We start from the raw sequence: 12,048 nt of genomic DNA, 5'->3' as shown, positions 1-12,048 counted from the left end.
TCAACCCAGAGAGACTGCAGGGATTTGTCTGATGTTTGAATGAGATCCTGGATGTGAAGGTGCTGTGTAAACATTCTATACTGAGTCTTAGCTCATCCCAGGACAGCTTGCATCAACTCCAGCACTGAATCAAAACTGCCATAAAGCATGTCAAGCAAAAAGACCCCTCTCCAGCACAAGTTACACGAGATACCCCAACTTCTCTTCCAAAATGCTGAAGAACACCCAAACTTCCCCGCCTCACCCAGACCACTGGAATTAACTGGAGTTTAGACATTAGCCATAAAAGATGTGTGTGTTTTTAAATTAGTGGACCTATTTTGGGTCACAGAAACCATGACATAAAGATGGAATGGCTGTGCCAGCGGGGATGTCACTGTTGGGGCTGAATGAAAACTAACCCACGTCATTGGCAGCTGTCAATCGATCCAGTCTCAGTCCTAGCAGACACTTGCTGAGTCAAAGAAGCCCCAGGCTGGCCCTTCAGCAGAAGCACAACTTAGTGTCATAATAATTATGCCAATTAATCTCCGCCTTCCTTCTTATGTTCCCAGGCCATATAGTCTCACATGACCATGCCACCTGTCACCCCCAAAACAAACTTTCCTCGGAAACCAGAGAGTAAACACGTGTATAATCTATTCCTTTCCCAGCTCAATGTTGGCTGAGTTATGATGCAAATGATGTCCGTAGCCAATAATTAAACAGATAAAATATTAAGTTGAGAGGAAATTTTTCAAATGCGTTTACCTGTTTAACTTCTCCTTCAAGGCCATTCATTAAAACTAATAGCAGTAAATGTTAATAGAAATGATTTTTAATTTCACGAGTTTCTTTTTCATCTTTGAGCCTCCTACTCAATCAAAATGTCTGTGTGCTAAGACTTAGGAGCTGGGAAGAGCGCCCAGAAATGATACAGTCCTTAAAGGGAAGCTTGCTGGTGCCTGCACAGGTGGACTTACGTGCACACTTGTCCAAAAACAAGTGCACAGTTGCACACACAGACACGCACATGCACACACAGACACCCTCATGTGCACACACTAACACACACGTGCACACACCTACTCACATGCACACAGACATACACACACTCTTCCTTGCACTTTTAAATTTTTGACTATAACATAGACATAATGTATTTATACGCAGAATTGTCAACTTAATTGATGTTATTGCTAAAAAGCCCTCCTTATTGTGTGACAGTGAAAAGCCCACAAGTCCAGTGAAGCAGTAATTAGACTTGTACCAGCTTCAGTTCCCCTTGCATTGCAGCTAACAGGGACTCAGCCCTTCTCACAGAGAGTTTTACTAGGTGACTCTCAGTTAAGAAGGCATGTTTTTTTGCTCACTTGCTGCATAACCGAGAGGAGGGGGCACGCCCCCTGATGGCACGTTAACCAGCTGTGAGGAGCTGTCAGCAGGCGGTGGGGGGGGACTGGCCTCGACCGCCGCTCTGTTTCTCCTCTCCTGCTGCCCCTGGCTATACCCTCTTCCTCTTACCGCCCTACAGATACTGTAACCAGCTTAGGACATTTCAAGATGTCCTGATCATTTAACGAGTATTTAGTAAGGACACGTACTTCAAATAGAGTCTAACCATCTGCAGCTAACAGTTGCACCAAAGAGCAGTGGAGGCACTTTCACGGGAACAGGGCCCAGGTTGCGAGGTTGCACAGGTTTCTTACAAAGGAGACGGACAAAGGGTGCCATCTGAGAACACGACTCGGAGGTTCCAGCCTCCTGTACCTAACTGTTTACACTGCCCCCTGCACCTGTCTCCATCGTTTCCTGTACCTGACTGTCTACACTGCCTCCTGCATCTGTCTACACGGTCTCCTGCACCTGACTGTCTACACTGCCTTCCGAACCTAACTGCCTACACAAAGCCCCTGTAGGTTACTGTCTACACAAATCTCTTGAAACCGTCTACACAAGCCTCCTGCATTTGACTGTCTATGCAAGGCCCCAAAAGATGGCTGTCTACACGGGGCCCCTGAAGCTGGCAGTCTGCATAGGGTCCCAGCACAAAGATGCGTTTGCAAACAAGAGCAAGCAAGGAAGATGAGGGGAATTATGCAGGAGGCTGGTGAGATCCGGGTCCTGTGGGTGAGGGCCAAGAGTCTCAGGATTGATTCTGCAGGCAGGGGCTCCCCGTGCTGCCCCTTGATCAGGTGAGTGTTAAGTCTACAATCTGCTTGAGGAAGGTATTTTAGAGGCTGGGTGTGGAGTGGCTTTGCGAGGGAAGGCTCTGAGGCAGGAGGCCAGCGTTTGGTTGCTGTGGTGGGCAGACGGAAGGATGAGGGCCAGAGGGAGGGACGTAGGGGAGTAATGGACAGGCAGGAAAGAGGACAGAGGAGGCAAAGGTGTCGGCATTGCTTTTTCAATCATCAGGTGTCTTCCCATCAAAACAGCTGAAATGAGAATGTTCAATTTCCCATATGTCCGCGGCTTAGTGCCTCTCTCGTCTCTCCTTCTCAGTATGAGTTCTCTCTGCTTACAGCATAAATTACCGCTTGAAAGTCACATTCTCTTTGAACAAACTCTGGTGTCTTTCCGCAGACACTCAAAGCAGCCACAGTGAAGGAGGAGCGGGTGGTGCAGAGTGCTGGATGTAGGCTCTACTCTGTGCTATGCTGACGGACAACAGGCTACGGACCAGAGACCAAGGTCCAGTCTGGTTCTAAACACACAGTTCAAGGATGCACATGGATTGAAATCCTGTGAAGCCAACAGAAAACTCCTGAGCAATCTGTGTCCCCTACAGGTTGACAGTGGGTTTTAGAGGGCTCCTTGATAATACACCTAGATTCATCAGCAGGATTGTACAGCAACATAATGAAACCTAGGAAGAAATTATTGAAAACTCCAGTTCCCATCTCCTGCTCTCAGTTACTATTGGACTAAAAAGTGGATACTTTAAAGGAACTCCTATCCATTACCAACAGCCCAGTAATCCAGTGTAGACCGATCTGAACGTGGCTTGTGCAGGTGACCACACATGCCAGGATTCCCAATCTCAAGGAGACGCCTCATGACCAAAAGTGTCTCTGATCACATCCTATTCTTTCTCGTCCTCTCCGTCTGCAAGCACTGAGTCCACAAATACACACTGTGTTGATTTCAGGTCAGTGAAAACCCAGCAAGTCTCCCTGCCCATTGGATCCTGAATCTCGGTGCTGGCAGAAGCTGGGACACGCAGCCTTGTGAATCAAAAGGTCTGCAGAAAAGAGTCCGAAATTTCAACGCCATCACCCCTCCGTGATCTGTGGGCCCACAGCTGAGTCAGAGCTAGGGCCGGTTTCCAATATTAGGAATCGTCACTTATAACGTGAATACATTTCCCTGTTTCTGGTGGAAACCAAAGGGTCTTCTAACTACCCAGTGATGGTCAAGCTAAGCCACCCAGCCCCCCACCTCCCGACAGCTCCATTTGTGGGACTTCAGTGGTCTCTGGAAACTTCTGGCCCTTTCAAGAGTGTGTGGGTCATCACATCCCATATCCACCCCAGTGGTAACATCATGGGTGCCACCCAGGCCCCTGTTCTAACCACTTGGCTCCACCACCCGAATACTGCCTGAATTTATACCATCTGCATTTTATTTCTTATTTTCTCAGCCTCGATTCATCACCTTTTTAAAAAATGCCAATGCTTGAGTGCAGGCTGGACCAACTGCCCCCAAATCCCTCTCCAGGTGACTCCAATGCCATCTTGACTTAAAGACCATTGGGTTAAGACGTGAAGTCACTTAATGTGGAATGTAAACACCGTGAACTTGGGTGACTGTCCATAAATCCACGCTGAACTCAAGTGACCAATTTTAAACAGCAGCACTGACTTAGAAGAGACGCAAGAGAGAAATGGAGAAAGAATTGTTGGGGTCTCTGTGTTTAAAGACGAGGGTTGCCTCCTTCTCACCATAGGAGATCCCGTCTGAACAAGCACCACCTTCTCCTCACCTCCACCCCTGGACACCCACTAACTCCAGTGACGGGAATTCTGCCTCAGTTTCTCCCTCCCACACTCTTCTGTTCCAAGCCACGTATGAAAAAAAGGCTCACTTGACAAATGTTTTCTAATGTGTCTCATCAATATTAAGGTTGCCAGATTCAACAAATAAAAATAAAGAATGACCAGTTAAATTTGAGTTTCAGATACCCAACAGAACTTTCTAGATTATGTACGTCCTAAACACTGCATGGGACATACTTATACTACAAAGGTATCCATCATTTACAAAAAATTCCAATGTAACTGGATGTCTTGTGTTGTATTTGGCAACTCTGTTATTGATATATATATATTTATACAGTCATGTTTGAATATTTACACATATTCACGTGTTTATTGTATTATATTTTTAGTATGTTCATTTATTGATTGTATCTATTATTTTTCACGGAAGTCAGAGAGACACCTCTGAGGTCAGGAAGGGGTCTATTTTTGTCCTGTATAAAATCAAACCTCATGACATTGTGCATTTGTTAAAACTCATAGAAAGTACAACACAAAGAGTGAACCCTATGTGAACTGTGGACTTCAGTTATTGATAATGTGTCGATATTGGATCATCAGTCGTAACCCTTGCAGTGCACTACGGAGAGATGCGAATGATAGGAGAAACTGTGTGGGTGGGGAGGGGTATACGGAAACTCTCTGTGCTTGCTGTGCCATTCTTCTCTAACCCTAAAAATGCTCCAAAATATCAAGTCTATTTACAAAGTCAAACAGACAAGATGTGCATGTGCTAATATTTAATTTTCTATATAATGTGAGCAGTAAAATCGTGAGCAGGGTCCAGCTTCCTGTGTGTGAACTTAGCAGGAAAGTGAGAATTTGGCTCACGGGCCTGCCTGGTGAATCACAGGCCCTGGAGAACTGGTGGCGAGGTGCTTGCTGGCAGCCAGTGGTGCCCAGTCTTCACAGGAGATGTGGCCTCAGAGCTCAGAAGCTTGACTGGACACTGCACTTCCCTCCTGAGCGCGGCTGTGCTGCCCTCAGGCCAGACCTGTTGAGCTTGAAGGAAAAAGCCCACTCTGTGCCCTTCTCCACCCGACCCATTCCCGCATCAGGGCATTATTGGGGTCTCCCTCTGCCTTGGCCTCACGCTGTCTGAAATTACCTGGTTCCCCACCCATCCGCACTCACTGATATCCACCCCTGGGTCCTGTAACCACCTACCCAGTCCTGTTCGCAACGTTCCCACCACACTTAGGTATTAAATCTTCCCAACCCCTTGGGGTCACATGGCTTCCCACAGGAAGAAGGGGCTCAGGAGGCTCAGGGAGTGGGAGGTGAACTCATAAACTTGCTCTGCTGGGCCTGGGGAAGCGCCTTAGGGCTGCGTGTCAGAGCCGGGGTCTGACTACCTCACCTCCCACTGCAGGGACTCCTCAGACCCTGCCTCTGTCGGGAACTAAATTGTAAAAATTAAAACAATGCAACTTTATTTTCAAAGTTTTTATTTAAAATTTTGATATTTATAAATTGTAAGTGTATTTTGCCTTTAAATCTGAATAGACAACTTTGAATGTTTTAGAAGAAAAATTAATTTTTGGAAAACAACCAAGAGATTGGTCATTTTTATTTCTCATATCTGGTTTACTGTGCAGTTTCTACACACACTTCGAAAACAGTTACTTTTTAGTTTTTGAATCATTATTGTCAGTGGAACACCAATTATATGAAAATCTTGATTACCACAAGATAAGGAGTGATTCTGCTGAAAAGAAGACAAGAAGAAAATCAATGAAGTAAAGATATAGTTTATGAATTAGGCTCTCTTTGGTTTATTCCACATTCACACACTGCCATCCCCTCAGAACCCTCACACATGCACAGTCACGGTTAAATCTGGTCCTTTTTGATACGTTGATGACTTCCGTGTGAATCATGCTTTGCACATATTTTGTGATTTTGTCATTGGAAGATGTATTTCCCAAAGTGGGAGGATAAAGCATATGATACTGAGCAGATTATAAGCCTGATTTACAAATGTTCAGTATTCAGACACCCAGTATGTGGGCCTCATTTGTCCTCTTGGTCTGGCCCCACTGTGGACCCTGCTGTGGACATCACTGGGCCTCAGGCCAGGCTGAGGTGTGAGAGTGACGGACAGGGCAGTGGGGGGTGATGCCAGGGCCAGCCCACTCCAACAAGGATCCTCCTTGCAGAGCCTGCTGGGTGTGAGGAGCTAGGCTTGAGGGGAGGGCCACCCCGGGCCACTCAGATAGCCACACTAGGACAGTCTTGAGTGCTGCTCCCTCCTGCCCAAGGCTGTAGAGGTGGCCACCATGCATCGCCTGTCTTGTCTGGGGCTCCTCTGTCCAGCAGAACCCGCCTCCAGACTGCATGCACTGCCCCTTCGGCTGGACCACTCTCCAGAGCCAGGCAGGGGGCCACGCCAAAGAGCTTACACTCAGACTCACATGGGACACACTCCAGGTGATGACCCCACCGCAGTAGCCAGCACCTGCTCCCAAGCACCCTGCTCGAGGCTGCCAGTGCTCAGTGAAGGGGCCCAGCACCAGAAAAATGTGCCTCTCTGGGCCTCCCAACAGTGAAATGACTTAGGACCATCATTGGTCCCTTTCCCACGTGAGAAGCTTTCCACCAGTGGCTTTTCCTGACCTCAAAGTAACAATCAGGCCACGAGAGCACCTGGCCTGGGAGGGACCCTGGCCCCCCACCCCCAACCTACAGCCCACAGCCCACAGCCCACCTGCAGGAGCAGGGGGGCCTTCTTCCTGCTCACCTGCCTTGTTTGCACTGAGATGGCAGGGAGGGCAGGGGTGTGCCCCTGAAGACATTATCTGCTTCTACTTAAAGACCATGAAAGTTGTTTACAGTGTAACTAGTTTGTGGGTCCATCTCCTGTCAGGTCAGCTCCACCTTCTTTCAAAACAGAGCCTTAACTCAGCCCCTTTCTCTGTAGAAAGTCCAGCCCAGGGAAATGGTAACCCAACTGTCCCTCTCTCCAGGTCTGGGGGTCCTCCTCTCGGGCCCCCCAGGAAGCAAGTCCACGCGTAGCAAGGCCCCTCAGTAACTTCTGTTTCTATCTGGGCTGTTTACCACCATGGACACTTTTATTTGAGGGCTGAGTATCACATAATCATGATAAAACATTGTTTTTCCACTGCTTGAGAGCCAGGAAGAGTAAACCAGGAACCAGCCTGGGCCTCCTATCTAAATAAGCTAAGTCGTCCCTGGGGGCAGAGAGGAGCCGCATCTGCCTCCGCACTTGGGCAAGGGGTCCTTGGGGCCCTCCTGGTCCAGGGCGTCCAGGCCCTGGCGGCTGGTCCCAGGCCACCAGGCCACGCCCCCTTTGCCTCCCATCTGCAAGGACCTCCAGGGTCAAGTTACCCCGGGTGTCGGATAGCGGGAGGATGGGGCTGAGGTCCTGTGGGGGCCACAACTTCCCCCAGATCAACAGGGCTCGGCTCCCTAAGGTTACAAAGCACATCGTCTCAGTCTCCCCAGATCCGACCCTCACCTGCCCCCAGTCCCACCCCGGGGCCTTCCCCGGCCTCTGGTGCCTGCCGTAGGTTCTGAGCTGCGGGGACCCTACCCCCGCCGGCCTAGAACGATGCTCCTAAGGCCCAGCCCCTGCGCTACCAGCTCTGAGCTCTCAAATCAGGGCCGCCAGTGGCCGCCCAAGGACAAAGGTCGAGATCCCCCCTTGACTCTGGGGCCTGCCCTGCGGGGCTGTCGCAGGACGCCTCCCAGGCGACCTGGCATGCTCGCAGGCGCCCCCATCCAGGCCTCGGCGTCCACGTGGGCTCCTCACCACCTCCAGGCAGCCCTCCAGCAGGTTCAGAAGGAGGACTGAGCGGGGATTGGGGGGAGGGAGTATGTCAGGGTGACTAAATTTGCTGTGTCGGGCCTATAAAACGCTGACTTCGTCTGATAAATTTCCTAAAAATGAGAAGAAACTCCGCAGGCCACTTGCCTGCGGGGAGTCGTGTCTGGACGCCAGTGGCTCACTCAGGCGCTCCCCGGACTCTGGCTGCGTTTGTCCAAAAGTCGTCCCCAAATGTGCCGTCCCAGGAGCCCAGCCGCGCACGTCGGGTTCCGCGGGGTCCTGGGGTCGGTGGCCGGGGGTGCGCGGGGTCCCCGCTGTGGTCACTGCGCGCACCGCCGCTCCGCGGGGCCATCCCGGAGCGCGCAAGGAAGGCCGCGACCAGTGCCCGGCAAATGCAATCCGCAGCTGTGCGAATATCGAGTTCTGCTGCTGAGCAGGACAAAACTGCGGCGTTCGTGCAGGAAAGAACCCGAAAAGGAAAAGAAAGGGAGGGGCAGACAAGCAGGCTGGCCGCAGCTCCGAGCTCGGCGGCGCGGCGGCCGCGGCTCCTGGAGGCGAGGCGAGGCGAGGGCTGCGAAGAACTACTGCTCCGCCGACCCGCCGACCCACGATCTCCTAAACTTGGAGGCAGCGCTTTCAGTTTGCCGGTGGCTCCTCGGTATTCGCCTGGCCCCGCCTGCGCCCAGATCCCCGCGCACACCCGCCGCGCCCGGCCCGGACGGTCTCCCCGCCAGTGATCAAGGGAACAGGGTGCAGGCACCCAGAGCCTGCCACCCAGTGAGGAGACCCGACCAGGGCTGGAGGGCCAGGGAGCCCAGGAAGAGGCCAGGGGAGGAGGGGAGTCCTGCCTAGGGGTGGGATCCAGAGTAGGGCCTGGGTGGCGGTCTCCTGAGCGGGGCCTACGGAAAGGGAACCCTGAGTGGCTCTTGCCTAGGGGGTCAGGAGTGGAACCCGGGGTCAGCGAGCCCGGAGTAGGGCCTGGGCGGGGGCTAAGGGAGTGCAGCGTGGGGCACGAATCGGGGGAGCCCGGAATGAGGCCTGCTCTGGGAGCCGGTGGTCGTCGCGTCTTCCTGCAGGCTCGCCGGTGGCCAGGGACGCCTGGCTGCGGCCTCCTCTAAAGAGGCTGCGAAGGGCCAGACCCCTTTCCCCTCGACGTGATGGAGACCCGAGACGCCCTCTCCCTTCGAAGGCAGGGGGGTTCTGAAAGTGGCAGAACATCGGCAGGGCTGGACCTGGGTCTCCCAGGCCGTCGTGGCGTGGCAGCTCATAGTGCCCAGCGGGGAGACTCCAGGGGTCCGGCCCTGCCGTCTCCTCCTCGCCCCCATGCGCCCCAGCACTTCCGGCACCCCTGGCCAAGAACTCCCAGCTACGACCCTGCGGCGGCGACGCGAGCCAGACAGTCCACGCTCCCGTAACCGGCTGCTGCTCTGGTCACGCGCCTAAGTCCGGGTCGCTGCCTGTGGGGGCCTCGATGTGACCAATGAAGCGCACACGTGGCAGCGCTGCGCGGAGCCGGACAGAAACGGGTCTGGGGGTATCAGCTGAAGGACGTCCCCGGCTCGGACGGCCCAGGGGGCTGGAAAGCTTGGAAAAATAGGTCCCTGAAGAAATGACTGTAGTTGTGCTAGAGCAAAACACGGGTGCTGGGGACCGACCCTGTGCGGGCTTTGTGGACATTAAGGAGCTTCCGGCCCCCCAGGGCTCCCGGGGGAGAATGTGGGCCAGGGAGCAGGCCGCCATTGGAAGGCGAAGGGCGACAGCAGCGACAGCCATGGTCCTCTTTCCGCGCGGTGGAGCGACTTCCCGGGGTTGACACTGCCTCTCCCCTCTGAGCTCCTGGGACGCCGATCGCCCACCCCAGCCTCCCGGGCCGCCTATTTGTCCCCATCCAACCTGCTAACTTACCTCCTAACCTTTCAGGGCCAAGGACCCCCTCCCCCGCCCCCCAAGGACGGGAGGTGGGGTTCCGGAGCGGGGTGCGCGCGGAACCCGCGCCGGCGCTGGGCAAAGGCGCTTCGCCCTTCCCATCCCCAGGCCAGGCCGGCCTCGCTCCGCTGGAATCAGCAAGGCCTAAAAACAGGGGTCCTCCCCCAGCCCACCTTCCCCTGTTCGAAGATGTCAAGGGTTAAAATGTTCGCTTGCCCTTTCTCTTGATCTTGGAGGGAAAAGGCAAGGCTGCGGCACCTTTACGGGCCTTAGACCTGCGGCTGCTCGCAGTCCCCCCACTAACTTTGATCAGCCTTATTAATTCCAGCTGCGCTCTATTTGTTTGTCATTTTCCCCTTTTCCTCTGAAACCATTATTTATAGCAGGAAAAAAAAAAAAAAAAAAGAGGTGCCCGCTGGTGGAATGGAGGCAGGGAGGGAATTTCTGAGAACAGGAAGGTGAATGTGAGTATTTTGCCGAAAGGTCACCAAAAAGGAGGGGCACAGAGGGCCTGGTCTGCTCAGCTCCTCAGAATCATCACTCAAGAGCATTAACTAATTACCAGATCAGAGCAATGAAAAAATAAATATTCCTTAAAATAACCATAGGTAATTATAACCCTGTTGTTGACACTAACGATTAATAATTGATCAGGAGTTACACACAATAAATTGTCAATTTATCTCCCCACAAAAATGCTGTGCTTGTGTAGCCTTGTGTTTTGTTTCTTCCCTCAGGGCATTTCCTATGAAGATTGACTCTGTTCCTATTTGGAGGCAGCCCCAAACCTCACAGTTGCCTCTTTAAGAATATTAGATTTAATTTGTTTTCAGTTCCATATAGAACAAAGTAACATTGGGGCACCTTTTAAAAAGACTTTTCCTTATTTTCTTGGGGCCAGACTTAAACAAACAAACAAAACGCATTCTTCCTCTTTCCTCTTACCTGGGATTGCAAAAGAACAGACGACAGAGATTTCATAACTCATTCCATTTTTATTATACTACCAGTATAATCTTCCTTCATAACAGCTTCAGTTTCTATCTTTCTTAGAAAGAGGGAGAACGCTCTGCCCTCACTAGAGGGAACACAAGCCCATTCTTGGCTTGGAGGGTGGAGGTGGAGGGGCGGACTGAGACTATATCCCTCTGTTTGCAGGAGGTGCAGATGAAAGAGTTGAGTGAAGTACGCAAATGGGGGTATTTGCACCCTAAAACTGGGGTTAGAATTGTTTTCTCTCTGGCCTCCCAATGGCTGAGGTCCGAGTGCATATGGTGGAATACCAGTTTCACAGTATTCTAGCCAACACAGAGGGGAGGGCTGGTGAGCCCTTTTATTATGGCCAATAGAAAGTAATTTTCAGCAACTGGAAAATTATGTTGTCATAGATTACTTCTCCTTATAATAAGCCTTTAAAATATCTGTATGGATTTGTCACTTACATAAAGGTTTGAAAATACATCAAAGGGACATGTCCCCTTTGCGATTTGTAGAAATTGAAATGATGTTAATCATAATATCCACGTATCACAGACTGTTGTGTATTGTTCCCAAGATTGCCTCCTGGGTTATCACATTTTCTTAAATGTTTAGAATGTTATTTTTGTAAAAGCAGTGTAAAAACACATTTAATAGATCTATTTGTATCCTTAATTTGGGGTTAAAATAAATGTATTCCTTGGGACTTGCAATGCCCCGGGGTAACTAAAGAAAAATTATTGGGGATAATCATTATATCCTATTATTTGGAGGAAACTTTCTAATAATTCAGAGTATTTTTTAGATTTGAAAAGAGTTGCCTCTGACTGAACAGATAAATTGGTTTGAAATGATTTTTTCAAACTGATGTCTTTTTACCTTGACTCTAGTAGTGGAAGTTTAGGGCACATATATTCTGCAACGTTAAAAAAAAAAAAAAAAAAAAGGTCCACTTTACTCTCAGCATCTTTAATAGATATTTAAATACAACTTTGACCCTAAAACGCACGCGACTGCGGACGGCGACTGTTTCATCCCTCTGTTTTTTCGTAGTGGCTCACACCCCCTGAGTCTGCAGATATCTGATCAACACTTGCACGAGGAGAGCCTCGTGCAGACCCCGACCACCCTCCCAGCCTCAGAACGAGCTCCGGCGGCGCCGGCGAGGGGGTGCAGGCAGGCGCACCCCGGGATCCCAGGCTGCGCGGAGCCCCGGCCCGGGGCGGCCCCCAGGCCCCGCCCAGCCCCCTTCCTCTCCCTCCGCTCCCCGCCCCTCCAGCCTGGCATCAGACAAAGGTGGATGAAGTTCTTTTCAAGTTTCAAAGGCAGTTGCTGGGCAGC

The sequence above is a fragment of the Diceros bicornis genome, chromosome 20 (assembly GCF_020826845.1).
Source record: "Diceros bicornis minor isolate mBicDic1 chromosome 20, mDicBic1.mat.cur, whole genome shotgun sequence".
Taxonomy (NCBI): Eukaryota; Metazoa; Chordata; class Mammalia; order Perissodactyla; family Rhinocerotidae; genus Diceros; species Diceros bicornis.
This window is presented reverse-complemented; position numbering follows the sequence as displayed.